At 32.3% G+C, this 13,530-nt stretch overlaps 1 pseudogene; it reads left to right on the top strand.

The window, feature by feature from the left end:
- Positions 1 to 11,995: 11,995 nt before the first annotated feature.
- LOC124943376 lies at positions 11,996 to 13,329 on the top strand (annotated as a pseudogene).
- Positions 13,330 to 13,530: the final 201 nt, after the last annotated feature.

Genomic DNA, 13,530 nt, shown 5'->3' with positions numbered 1-13,530 from the left:
CTTTAATCTTTTTTTCATTCATTTAATAAAATTAAAATTAAATTAAAATAAAATTAATTATATATTTATAATTCGACTAAATAAACCTTACTAAAAATAAATTATATAAACAAGATTAATATATAAATAAATTATATAAAAAATAAAATTAAACCTATAATTTTAAACTATAATTTTAAACTCAGTTTTTAAATATTAAAACACATTAAAGACTGAAATATATTTAAAATTAATTTTTGATGGATGAATAGTAGAAACTTATATATGTGTTTTCGGGGAGAGAGGAATTGATAAAAACACATTATGCGTATGAGTTTAATGGTGGGTTGGTGCTTTCAGGGACGGATTCAGGATTTCGAACTGGGTGGGCTTGAAAAAAATTTATGATTGGTTTAAAATAATAACGAAAAAATTTAAAAAAAAAACAAGTATATAAAAGTAAAATTTTATCATTTTTTTAATAATTAGATAAAAAAAACAATAAATTATATTAATTTTTTTTTAAGAAATTAAGAATAATATCATATTTCTACCGTAAAAAAAAATAAATAAATAAATATATTTTATTTTATTTTTTTTCGGGATGGACTTCAGCCCACTCGAGCCCTTACATAGATTCGTCCCTGGGTACTTCTAAACCCAAAATGGGTTTGTGTATGCTGTTACCCAAAATGGGTTTGTGTATGCTGTTGAGTTGAAAACGGTGTTAACTATTGTCATTTCTTTAACTTTTAACTTAAAACGTTTAAATTTAAAATCAAACTATTCATCTTTAATCTTTTAAACATGTATCATTAAAAATTAAGACAGAATATTATTTCATTTTAAACGCATATCATTAAAAATTAAGACAGAATATTACTTCATTTTAAAATGGTTTTGATGAATATTAAGATAATCAGTTACTTAGAACTCTTTCTATTTGATTAATTACAATAAACATTTAAATCGATAAAACCGTTAATGGGTTATACTGACTCAATCTAAAGAAAAAAATATCAAATTATTGACTATAGGGCCGGATACACAAATTTAATTAAAATATTAATATAATAAATTCGATCCACATTTAAGAGGTATTAATAAATATTATTATCAACTAAAAATTACACACAATTTTTAATTTTATGTTTTTTCTAATCATAATATTTGTTTAAATTATTATTATATTAGTATTCTTATACCTAATTTTGTTTAACTAATTATTTTAAAATTTATTTAAAAGATAGAGAATACTAATTAATTATTTGATATTTAAATTGATTCAATATTTAATTCATACAAGGATAGATATAGAGTCTTAATTAAATATAAACATTGAAGTTAAATTTATTTAAAAAATAAATTTGACTGAATCTGATATGTGATCATTAGTAAGGTTACTAATAATGTAAATTTAAAAAGATAATAATAAAGAAAACATATTTTAAGTAATTGAATTGATAAGCAATTGATGAAATTATATAATAGTTTGTTTTTATCGTATCAAACAAGGCCTAACTATAATAACATATATTTTATTATATTTTATTGAAAATATACATAAAATTTATGTTCATTTTATATAAGATATCTACTGACATTTTTAATATCATGCGACAATGTGAAAAGATCGGAATATTTCTACTTGATTGGTCGGTGGAGTCCACACGGAACTAATGCACTAGATAACTTATTTTTCATTTTGTCAATATTAAAATAATCATGTTTTATTAAAAAAAAAATATATATATATATATATATATATAATCTAATTAAAAAAATTATCAAAAAAATCACATTTTTTCAATAATTTCATATTATTTTATCACCTAAATTTATTTTCATCTAATTTTATCTTATACTTTCTACTAAATGAAAATAAAATCATTTTTATTTTAATAATTTAAAATTTTTTATTATGATGATATTAGTATTGAAAAAATAATAATTTTTAATAATTTAGATATAATTTAACTAAGTAAAAATAATTCAGATAAAATATTAGTTAACATTTATGCATATAATTCATATTTTTTTAACGTAGAAACGATTTTCATTTTTGTTTAAAGCGTTTTCAGTCATCTTAGAAATCACTACGGTTGATTTACACTATTTAGTGAGATTATATAAAACACATTTTTTATATTTTATTCTTATTGAATTGCATCTAAAATGTTAATGAAGGCTTTTAACTACACTTATCTAATAGTATTAAATTACTAAATTAAAATAAAAGTTGTAACTAAGGACATTTAAAATATTAATTTGATTCTAATAGATTAATTTGACAATTTGACTATTTTAAAATAGGCTAAAGAGTGTGTAAATGATATATAAACTCTTAATCTAGTTAAACTGATTTAAAATTTACGATGGTATAAATTTACAAGTTTATAAATTATTTCGATTTTACCTCATAAAATGAATTTGTATTTATAATATGTATATATTGTTTATTCAAGTAAATTAACTTATTTTATTGATTTTGTATTTATGATTTTAGTAGTGTCATTTATTTATTATTATTTCTTAAATTAATTATATATAATATATTTTTAAAATAAATTTTTACATTTAAAATAAACTATTAATTATACCAGTTTACAAATTAATAACAATTTTAAGTAAATTCTCAATTTAAATTAGAGTTACGAGAATAAATTATATTAAATAAAAAAATTACTTCAAACAACTTAAATTAAAATGAAATTAGGTAGGCTTCTTAATTTAAAAAATTACAAAAATCTATGTTTTGATAATAAAACCACGAGAGTTGATATTAAAAAATGGTTACCTTCTTTTTTTTATTTCAGTTGGACTGATCAATTGGTACATAATAAGTGAGTTTCAATCATGATATCACATATAAAAAAAATTGAAATTATATTAGTATTAAATTACAATTGAATTTTGATGTATGAAAAAACATTAGAATGGTAATTTAATTCTATTTCGCGTATGGTTTGAAAAAAATAATTGAATATATATTATTTAAATTATTAAGATATTTGTTTAGAGAAATGATAAACTCAACGAAATGTTAGCGAAAGCAATCCACGAATCCTACGTGGTCTTGCAACGTGGGTAGGAGAGAGAGACAGAAAAAAAAATTAAAAAATATATACACGAATCCGGCTTTATTTATTTCCGTCTTCATTTATTTCTCTCTGAAACTTCTCCGGCTTCATTTATTTCTCTCTCTGAAACTTCTCCGCCGAAACCCCATGGTATTATTTTTACAGTATCTAGTTATTTAGTTTTTAGTTTTTGCAGATCTAGTTATTTAGTTTTTACAGATCTAGTTATTTAGGGTTTATGGATTTATTTCAGTTCGTTATTCAACTGCATTAGTGCTTCGTTTTTGTATAATGACGAACTGTTTGAATTTTCAGGAAACCAGCACTACTGAAGTATCGAACTTTAACAACACAATAGATGAAGCACTGAACCTGAACAAATCCCCCCTGTTGAACCTGAAAGGTACCCAATTGTTGGTATAAAAAATGTACATTTCAATGTCTCGAAATGTCCCGAAACCATCATTTCGGGATCTAAAAGAATGGTATCGGGGCCTAAAGGGTTGTTTCTAGACCAAAAATATTGGTTTTGGAACCCAAAAGGGTCGTTTCAGGACCCGAAATATGTGGTTTTGGGACCCAAAATGGGTAGTTTCAAGACCCAAAAGGGTGGTTTAAGGACCTGAAAGGGTGGTTTCGAGACTAAAAAGGGTGGTTTCGGGACATATTTCTTACGGTTACACTTATATTTTGTAGTGACATTCTTTTTGAATTCTACACATCATATGCCCACTTAACTAAATTCGGTATTACCAAGTTAAGGAGCAAAAATGTAAGTGGTAAGAGGAAATACTTTAACATTGGTTGTGCTAAGAGTTTTATGAAAGAATCGAATGCCAAAAATAAGTTTCATCAGCCTAAACCAATAACGAAGACAGATTGTAAAGCAAAGATAATGTTGTTGTTCGGAATGAAGGGGAATATGTGATAACAAGTATTTGTCTTGAGCACAACCATACATTAAACCCTAAGAGGATACACAATGTTAGATCCTACAAAGTAATAGACGGAAATGTAAAGAGAAGATTGGATACAAAGGATGAAGCTGGAATAATTGTGGCCAAAACATTTCAATACCTTGTAGTGGAAGCTGGAGGGTATGAAAATATGTCTTTCGATGAGAGAACATGTAGAAATTACGTTACACAAGCACGAAGGTTGAAGTTAAGGAGTGGGGATGCTAAAGCACTCACTAATTATTTTTTAAGAATGCAAATCAGGAACTCAAACTTTTTTTACCTTATTGATTTGGATGAGGAATCCCAAATTAAAAACGTGTTTTGGGCAGATGGTAGGTGCAGAGCTGCCTTTGAAGATTTTCATAATGTTATCTCTTTCGATACAACCTATTTGACAAATCGCTATGACATGTCGTTCGCTCCGTTTGTCGAGGTTAATCATTATGGTCAATCCATTTTACTTGGATGTGGCTTATTGTCAAGTGAAGATTCAAATTCTTTCACTTTGTTGTTTAGAACATGGTTGGAATGTATGGATGATCGTCCTCCAAATTCCATAATCACAGACCAATGTCGATCCATGGCGATTGCAATTGAGAAGGTATTTCCTAAAACTCATCATCGATTTTGTTTGTGGCATATAATGAAGAAACTTTCTATAAAACTTGGAAGGCATACTGAATACCATTTAATAAAGAAAAGGCTATCTAATAAAGAAGAGGCTGAAAAACATAGTATACAACTCCATAAATATTCAACAATGCGAATAGGACTGGATTAGACTAATAGAAGATTATTAGCTGGAAGATAATGTCAGGTTGAAATCTTTATTTTTGGAAAGATCTAAATGGATACATATTTATGTGAAAGGACAATTTTGGGTCGGGATGTCAACATCTCAACAGAGTTAAAGTATGAACGCCTTCTTTAATGACTACATGCAATCCAAAACATCCCTCAAACAATTCATCGAGCAATATAATAGGGCTCTGTTGAGAAATATCGAGAGAGAAAAGAAATTGGATTTTCAATCGTTTAATTCTTTGATACCAACTGTTAGTGAATTTGTCTTTGAAAGGCAGTACCAAACCTTCTACACTCCAGATATATTTAGGTTGGTTCAAGAAGAAGTTAGATGGTTGATGTTGTGCGACATCTCAGTCATTGAAGAGGAATGGACAAGTTGTATATTTAGAGTTTAGGAAATCATTTTGGGAATTAATGGAGAACATGTAAGAGATGTTTCTTACAAAGTGCATTATACCGAAATGGACTGCAATGTTAAATGTCAATGTCAATGTCAATTGTTTGAATTCAGAGGTATTTTGTGTAGGCATATCATGGTTGTGTTGAAGAAAATGAGGGTGAATGAGGTACCAATGTGTTATATAATGGACCGGTGGCGTAAAGATATTAAGCGTGGGTATCAAACTATCACCAACATTTATAATCCAGATATGTCTGTGGAAGAAAAAAACGTCATAATAGTCTAACTCGATTGATGCAAAAGGTTCAACAAGTTTGAGTAAAATCTGAAGACAATTGTTTTTTTTTTGATGAACGACATAAAAGGCTTGATGAAACTGTTTATGTCACTTAATCATGGAAGCACAGAAGCATCTAAAGACAAAATCTTCTAAAGACAAAAGCACAGAAGTATCTCCATCTCCATCTCCAGCTACATTCATTTTGATACACTCTCCTAACAAAGTTAGAAGTCGAGGACGACCACCAACAAAGAGGAAACAATCTTTAATTGAGAAAATCCTCAAGAAGTCGTCGAGATCAAAAATGAAGGGAAATACGGCCACAACATCAGTAGTGTTGGATTCAACACAACAATAACAATGGAATGATCCATTATCGACTCAATTTTCTTTCACATCACTTTTGTCCTCTCAAATATATGTCGAAGATAATGCGTGTGGGGATAACATTCATCGAATATAGTAATTATATGATCATGTTGTAACTTTGAATTTCTTTAAAATAACTTTGTAACTTTGAATTTCTTGTCCCGAAAGGGTGGTTTTAGGACCCGAAATGGATGGTTTCTTATCCCAAAAGGGTCGTTTCTCGTCTCGAAATGGATGGTTTCTTGTCCTAAAAGGGTGGTTTCTTATCCTGAAATGGTCATTTCTCGTCCCGGAAGGGTGGTTTCTTGTCCCGAAAGGGTGGTTTCTTGTCCCGAAAGGGTAGTTTCTTGTCGCGAAATGAACATTTTGTCACAAAATCAAAAAGAATTGAAAACAAAAAAATCGAACAGAATTGAAGACTATAAAATACCACAATGTGCTACTTATATAAATACAACTCATACGTTTCAGGAGAATCTACTTTTATAATTTCTAAATATCTCTTAAAAATATTGTTCAAATTTTTGTTTAAAGTTGACCTAACGATGGTTGCACAAAATTTCACTCGTAAAACTTCAAGAAATCTACTTGCCTACAAAAAAAATAAAATTCAGTAGCTATTAAAGAATCATAAAACAATCAAAATGTGAAATATGTAACTTACATTTGTTATGGTTATACCACAATCTCACTTTGCATCACCCAAATAAGTTTGAATATGTCTCATACAGTATATTATGCAATCTATTGTATTTGAATTGTCCTGCCAAGCTAATTTCAAAACTTTGAACGAGAATTTAGCAATTTTGGTTGCGATGTTCAGGTCGATAGTTTTGAAGAACTCCACGAAGGTTTCTATCTGTTTTACCAATGAAGCTAATAAACATAGATTTGAAAACACTTCAACATATAAACACGTTCAACTTATCAGTTTCTGAATTGTGACATATTTATCTTCCCATGCCATTTTTTTAGGCAGTGGGAGGTTGTCAATGATTTATATTACTCTCTTTTTCTTATTGATGCAAACAACATAATAGTATTTTCATATAAAATTGGGAAAAAGATCTGCAAAGTCATATTAAAATATTATATATATGAGCAAGATTCAGAAGATATTAAAATATTGGACTTACGCGATCAACATTTTTCAGTTCTTCGGGTGTTATTTCGAATTGTCTCATTTCTTCAATAACTTGTTCATTAAAAGTTTGTGAATCTCTATAAAAAAAACCTGCAAATACAATTAACATCACAATTAGACCATTGGTTTAAACATGAAAAAAAGAAAGATATAGTGACTTACAGTAACAATTGTCAAAAAACAAATTTCCCCTAGTAAGTTAGTTTACTATGATTACACGTAATGTGTGCTCATGCATCAATAATACCAGTTTCAACTTGGCATCCATTTTTCATTGACAGGAAATTCCCTATGTTGATCTTGGTATGCTCAGTTTCATACATCACTTCCTTCCTAAAAATCACATAATGAAGAAAACACATAAACCACCTTTTGGGGACAAGAAACCATCCATTTTAGGACTAGAAACCATCCATTTTAGGACCAGAAACCATCCATTTTAGGACCAGAAACCACCCTTTCAAGACTCGAAACCATCCATTTTGGGACTCAAAACCACCCTTTCGGGACTTTAAATCACCCTTTCGGGTTCCGAAACCACCCTTTCAAGAAGAGAAACATTCATTTCGGGACGAAAAACATCTATTTCGGGTCCCGAAACCACCATTTCAGGACCCGAAACCATCATTAAACTAACTAAGAAATATAAACATCATTAATTACCTCGTGTTATCATCATCTTCATTTGCAAAAATGAACCCCAAAATGATTTCATCTCAGGAATCTACTTGGACAATGTGAAAGTAAGTTTGATTTTTTAGCTTGTTCTTCGTCATATATGGAGATTGAAGGCGTGCCGGAATTTTTACATTCCGTAGGGGATTTTTCCGGACTTTTTGTTTAGACACCACTTTTGGTCTTTTTATAGCACTAACTACCATTTGTAAACGATTTTCCACTTCGGGTACCCCCACTTCGGGTACCCCACTCCGGGTACCCCCACTTTGGGTACCACCACATCGGGTGTTCGATCTTTAAAGTATTTGTGCATGGCATCCCTAAAACGTTTATCATTGTCCATGGCTTTGTATAAGATATGGATCGCGTTGTCATACAATGGCGATGTGTCCCAGCCAGCACTTAAATTTTCCAAATTTTGTGTGGCTTTGTGAATCATCTATGTACATCTAGAATTGTAAACCAAATTTCGGTTAAAAGACAATTCGTTCAAAGGTGTTGCGTTCATAGGTGCTGCATTTAGAGGTGTTGCATTCTTAAGTGTTGCCTTCTTAGGCGCTGCCTTCTGAGGCTCAGGCACCCCCTATCTGCATCCTCGTTCTCCCCCATCCCTATTTACCTCCTTGTTCTCCCACCCATCCCTATCTGTCATATATGCCTCCTTGTTCTCCCCCATCCCTATTTGCCCTATCTTCTTGCTTGTTCTCCCCCTCATCCTTATCTGCCTCCTCGTTCTGAAGAGGTGGTAGTGGAATGCGTTCAACATCGCTTCCACGTCCGAATCCTCCATTTTCCGACTCCGAATCCAACATAAGCTTCAACTTCGTGTCATTCCAACATGATAGTATAGAAAATCGACGATCATCAACTCCTAGACCCACTTCAGGGTTGCTAACCCTATACACGTAGCATAGTTGAAAATATACATATGTTAAAACTATTTATATTTGCAACCACGGAAATAAATTAGTGATAACTTACAATAAGGAACGTCTGTGGTCCTTGAAAATGTCGTTTTTCATGCGCCTTCCATTTTTCGCATGATTGAACTAATCCTTCAAGTACAAATTTGCAACAATTAAACTTTTTGATATTATGAACATCTTAAATAGATTTCAGAATTCTAAACCTGCAAGTGAAAAAAAACATATTTGAGATATTATTAACAATGCATATACCATACATATATGTAAGTTTTGAGATATACATGGTTAGTTGACCCAAGTGATCACACTAGAGAAAACAACTGACAACAAATAATACGAAGTCTATCTTGAAATTGTTGTCAGCTGCTTTGTTCTCCATTATTTTCATTGGCATATCGGTCACTATAGGAGCGTCATTAATAGGGTTACCCCATCGAGTCCTAAAGGCCTTCAACTTGTCATCGGTTTCGTTATGCTTGTATTCTACAATGTCTAGCTCCCCTCTAGGGAGACCCAATACGATTCAAATATCCTCTTCTTCGATTTTTACCTCCTCGTCACTCTGTGGATGAATGCACATTTACTAGGTTCAAATTGTTTGACGAGATAACGAGAGATTGTGCCGCGGCATTTTGAAAGCAATAGTGATAGAAGAGAGTCAAAGCCTATTGACTTCACAGCCTCTTTTTGTTCATTAGACAACAGTTGAAGAAGATTGAAAAGGCCAAAAGATGAGGTCCTCGTTAAAAATAAGTTGGGGGGGGTTGCTTTGGTTTCTTGGGCGGTATTCCTTTTACGTTTATTTGCTTTAAAAAAAATCATGAAGCATATAAACATTTAAAAACCATGAAGCAGATAAACAAATAAATGAACCATGAAGCAGATAATCAAATAAATGAACCATTTCTTGTCCTGAAACCAGTCTTTCAGGACGAGAAGCCACCCTTTCGAGTCATGAAACCATCATATTGTGTCTCGAAATCACCCTTGCGGGTTCCAAAAGCATCATATTATGTCCCAAAACCACCATTTCGGGTCCTGAAACCACCTATTTCAGGTCCCGAAACCACCTATTTCAGGTCCCGAAACCACCCTTTCAAGAAATGATGGTTTCTCATCCCGAGAGGATGGTTTCGGGACAATATGCAGATAATAAACCTTTCGGGACACAATATGCAGCCAATATATGACACAATATGCAACCGATATATGGATATCAAAAATGTTTCTACGTTAAACCCTAAACACTATATACTTTTCTATATTTAAACCCTAAATAGAGATAAACCCTATCAAATATTAAACAGATATCAAAATCATCTACGTTATACAGATAAGATTTCTTATTTACCTTGGAGATCTTGTAGTCTTGTCGGGCAATGTATCTGGACCAACACCATCTTGAAAATAAGAGTAGTATGAACCTGGACCTACCCTAAATTAGAAATAAAATTTCAATGAAATTCAAACTAGTGTGTTTTTATAATTTTTAGTTTCACCTTTAAAGCATCCCCATCGGTGGGTGAAAATCTGATGTGGAGACAAATTGTACATGAGTACATGAATGGGAGTATGGGTATAATTGTGGAGAGAGAAATGAGAGGAGCAAATATTTACTATCGGTACAAATGAAGAAAAGCAAGCCAAAAAGTGGTCCCCACCTGACATGTTGTTTACTTTTTGATTAAAAATGTAAAATTGTTGCTTTTTAAATTTTTTTAATTGATAAAATGTGGATCTCTTTTATTTGAAAAAAATGACCGTTTCTTTCATCAATTGAAAATATTACCGTTTTATTACAGTTTTTTTATACATATGATCAGGTTTTTTTTATTTAGATAAAATCTATAAATAGATGCTCACACATTATCTAATTTCATCTCATATTCTCTTTCAAAATTGTTTCTACTTGAAATCTGAAAATAAATAGAAAATAATTCTTCTCAAGATTCATATATTCGTCCCCAAATTTTCACTTCCTCTCCTCAAAATTCCAATGTTCGACCCCAAAATCCAAACATTCGTGCCCACAATTTATTATTTCATCTGAGCCATCAAATGAATCCTCATATATTCACCCATCCTTACATGTATTCTGCCGAAATGTATTAACATCCATATATGCCATCTCCGATCTATGGAATGGGTCCTCCTAGAGCACCTGGGATGACTTCCAAATCGTCTAGAAAAACTAGTATTTGTGGAACTAGCACATACAAAGAGTGTGAAACACCATCTTTTTGTCAAGATTCTCCATTTCATCCATATCTGTCTCCACCGGATATTGATGCAATTAATCTAGACACGAGTGAAGATGCTGATGATGGAGAAAATATGTCGGGCCTAAAGAGTCATACTTATGCTGCAAGGTACATAGGTCCAGAAAATTAGATCTTTGCACAAAGTTGGGTGAATGTCAGCGAAGATGCAGAAATCGGTAATGCTTAGAGATTGGATGCCATGTGGAAGAGGATTGGCGATGATTATAATAAAAATCGACCTGCAAACTACCCAGTGAGACGTTGGGACCTTTTAAAAACGCATTTTCACACGCTGCAAAGGTTTGTGAGTGCCTTTAACGGATTGTACAATCAGATGAAGAGGGATTGGGGAAGTGGGCAAAGTGATGTTGATATACTCATGCATGCAATGAAAGAGTGGACACAAAGGCACAACAACAATGCGTTTACTCACTTGGGCATGTGGAATATACTTAAGGAAAGTCCTAAGTGGATTAACTAGTAGGAATGTGATCATAGTGGCAGGAAGAAGACAAAAACAACTGCTCAAGGAGGATACATGTCTTCTTCTAATCCAGAAGATGCCGATGAAGAACGCGTACGTCCGATCGGTCAGAAAGCAGCGAAGAGGAAGGGTAAGATGAATCATCCCTCGAAGGATATCATGTACGAGGAGATGAAACAAAGCATCGACAAAAACATGGAGGAATACAAAACGATAGCAAATGAGAAATTGAAGGATCAAATAAAATACAACAAAAAATGGGAGTATGATGTTATCATGAAGGATACCACGGGGATGTCGCCAATGCAAATAGCAGTACATCTCAAACTTTGTGACGAAATTGCAAAGAATTGGGGTATTTGAAATTCTGTTGTAATATTTGAAATTTCGTTGTAGTATTTGAAATTTTTTGTAGGGTTTGAAATTCTGTTGTAGTATTTGAAATTTCGTTGTAGTGAAATTTCGTTACAAACTAGCTATTATAAACTAGCCGTTTGAAACTAGCCGTTGTAAACTAGTCGTTGATGTATCATTATATATTAGAGTAGTTATCTCACACTTCTTCACAATACTTAAATCAATCTTCTTATACCATTTTCTCCTCATAGTAAAGACCATCCCAAACACAATGTCTTCAAATCCCAACCACAATGTCAACACCAATGTTGATAGTGATGAAGAGTTGTGGAATGATGACTCAGATGATCAAATGTTTTTCGAAATTCTTCAACAACAACAAATGCTTCTTCAGTACATAGGGAGCTCTTCCAATGCAACAACAAGAATAAAAAGAGGAGTCGTAGAGTGTGATCGTGAAGTAGGCCATAGTCGTCTTGTTGCTGGCTATTTCTCCGAAAATCCAACATATCCGAGTGATATTTTCCGTCGTCGTTTTCGGATGAAAAGAGGCCTTTTTACACGCATAGTCGATGCCTTATCTCGTGATGACTATTTTAAATGGAGAGTCAACGCAACTAGAAGGCAAAGTTTCTCACCATTTCAAAAATGCACGGTTGCCATCCGCCAATTGGCGTACAAAGGACCCGGAGATTAATTCGATGAGTACCTACGTATTGCTAAAACTACCACCATTGAATCATTGTTTAATTTTTGTCGTTGTGTAATCGTCATTTTCGGCGAAAGATACTTGAGAAAGCCAACTACTGTTGATTGTGAACATTTGCTCCTTATGCATGAGCATAGGCACGACTTCCCCGGAATGTTGGGTAGTCTCGATTGTATGCATTGGGAATGGAAGAACTGTCCAGTCGCATGGAAAGGACAGTTTACTAGAGGTGATCATGGAACACCAACAATAATGCTTGAAGCAGTAGCATCTGCCGATTTATGGATATGGCATGCCTTTTTTGGAGTCGCGGGGTCCAACAATGACATCAATGTGCTTAATCAAAGCCCCCTCTTCAGCAATGTTTTAAGAGGAAAGGGCCCAAAGATCGACTTCGAAGTGAATGATAGACAATATACCAGAGGGTACTATCTTACAGATGGAATCTATCCTGAATGGGTTACTTTTGTCAAGAGTTTTTAGTGCCCTCATGATCCCAAGAAAGCATTGTTTAAGAAAATGCAAGAGGCTGCAAGAAAGGATGTCGAGCGGGCATTTGGTATCTTATAAGCTCGTTGGGCGATGATTAGAGGACCGAGGCGTTTTTTGTACCAGAGTAACTTGAAGGATATCATGTATACATGTATTATTTTGCATAACATGATAATTGAGGATGAAGGGGATACAGCATTCAACTGGTCGGAGGAACCCGAAGACAACAATACAATTCCAGAGATATTTCAAGGTCCCGTCGGAGGATTTAATGAGTATAGAAAGAGATGGGCTGCACTACATGACAAGCAAATGCATCAACAACTTCGATCGGACTTGATTGAGCATGTTTGGGCGTGTTACCAGAATTAGTAACAAAATATGATTTAGTAGTGTATTTTTTTAATGTATTATTGTGATTTAGTTTAACATTGTACTCGTTTTTCATTTCTTAATTAAAAATTTTTATTTTTCAAAATTTTGAACACAAATTATTGACAATTTAATGTCCTAAATTATTTTTAAAATTTTTTGATTTTTTTAATTTTTTAATATAATTTATAAATATTAGTTTTATTTATTTAAATAAATTAATATAATTAAAA

The sequence above is a fragment of the Impatiens glandulifera genome, chromosome 6 (assembly GCF_907164915.1).
Source record: "Impatiens glandulifera chromosome 6, dImpGla2.1, whole genome shotgun sequence".
NCBI lineage: Eukaryota > Viridiplantae > Streptophyta > Magnoliopsida > Ericales > Balsaminaceae > Impatiens > Impatiens glandulifera.
Note: the sequence above shows the minus strand (reverse complement) of the source record. Positions and strands in the feature narration are given on the sequence as shown.